General features: G+C 36.1%; 2 protein-coding genes across 2 annotated transcripts in view; one reads left to right on the forward strand and one right to left on the reverse strand.

Moving 5' to 3' along the window:
• Positions 1-557, reverse strand: part of LOC119585178 (transmembrane protein 248-like) — a gene marked incomplete at its 3' end in the record, with an annotated part of 7,742 nt that extends 7,185 nt beyond the window's left edge. Inside the window, 1 exon segment of the mRNA XM_037933817.1 lies at positions 510-557.
• A 516-nt stretch (positions 558-1,073) lies between these two features.
• LOC119585385 (eIF-2-alpha kinase GCN2-like) overlaps positions 1,074-1,600 on the forward strand; it is a gene marked incomplete in the record, with an annotated part of 28,307 nt that continues 27,780 nt past the window's right edge. Inside the window, 1 exon segment of the mRNA XM_037934051.1 lies at positions 1,074-1,180.

Below are 1,600 nucleotides of genomic sequence, written 5' to 3' on the forward strand. Positions count from 1 at the left end.
AGAAAAATATATTATTGCTAGTAACAGTTTTCATCAAGATAACAATTCCATACTTTTTTTTTTACTGTAATCCTGAATGTAATAGATGGAAAGTTTTTCTCTAAGAGTAGCAAACAAGAACAGTATTTTCTCGGGTTCTCCTTCCCACAACATTCAACATTCCTCCAGTCACTTCCCTTGCCAATATAATTCTGGAACCGCCCTGAGATTTCATTCCACAACCCGCTATCTCCTTACAATCTAATTACTAATCTCTTTTAATACGCAATTTTCCGTCGAGAAAGAATTCAACAAAATCTCTACAACCTTCTACAACATACCTGAAGAGGGGACCTAACGCCTCAGCTATCCACCGATTTTAAGGTTTATCTCCAAAAAATACCTAATTTAAACAGACACCACGGCACTAATCCACCGGAAATGAAGGAAACTGAGGGATATATGAAGCCACAGTGTAGAAAACGTGTGAAAAGCGAGGAAAATAAGAGCCATAAAACTGGGTGGCGAACCTTGGAGACGTGGCTCTGTTTACCTCACCGACTGCGTCCGAATCCTTGCTTCCGTCGGGTCGTTCAAGAAAGGGGTTTAGACAATTTTCGCTCAAGTTCGGCATGCTCGGTGCATTTTGGTGTGCTCTAATAGTATTGATGTGGACGTTGTATGGTATTTTTAGGGACTATTTTAATTTGTGGTTAAAACAGTATTTATCTTCTGCCTCAAGGGAATTCGTCAATGTTTATTTTTATGAAAATTTCAGGAGAAAAAAAAAGTCTAAAAAGGATAACTTATGAAAAAATATCCAAGAAATGTAATAAAGTAGATTTAAAAACTGTAAAAAATAAACCAAAAGACGTATAGAAATCGGACAAATTGTTGTTATAGATAACGTTCACAATTGAACAAATAAAAAATAATCATACCACATGAAAAACCATGAAGCTCTATCAAAATCAAAACTACTTCAGAAAATACCCTCTATTTATCAAATACCCAATCACCACCAAAATAGTCCCGAATATAAATAGAAAAAGGAAAATTACCCCACAGCATGAGTCAACGAACGCGCCTCGGCTGGCTGTTGAAAGGCTGTCAAAAGTTTACGTGAGAAGCCAATCCGTCAAGTCCTCTCTTAATTCCAACAAATTACTGCTTGTGATTGCGATATCTTGCTTTTATAGAGGTAACCGTGTATATGTGGATCGTCGTCGGTCTCGGAAATGTTAATAGAATGGTGACATTGTCCGTAGATAGATAAAATATGGGTTGTAAAATACAGACTCGTATGGAATAGCTTAGTACGTGTTCTGATAGTGAAGATAATTATGATGTATTAAGCCATTACTATGTTGTCGATAATTTCGATAAGGATTTTGTGTTGCGGGATGTAATCCATCAATTTTAAGAACGTAGAGTGTGGCTTGAGCATTGAATGACTGTAGAATTGTATTAAATTCTTGTTATAATCTTTATGTTACTATTTATCAGCTAATTATTTGATTATTCGCTTGCGCCTCTCACTCATCTCAACAATTATTCCAACGTGTCTGACCCAGTTTGTTTAAGTAATTGTCATTGTGACAATCTCCAGAAAACACACTTC

This window comes from Penaeus monodon, chromosome 19, assembly GCF_015228065.2.
Source record: "Penaeus monodon isolate SGIC_2016 chromosome 19, NSTDA_Pmon_1, whole genome shotgun sequence".
Lineage (NCBI taxonomy): Eukaryota > Metazoa > Arthropoda > Malacostraca > Decapoda > Penaeidae > Penaeus > Penaeus monodon.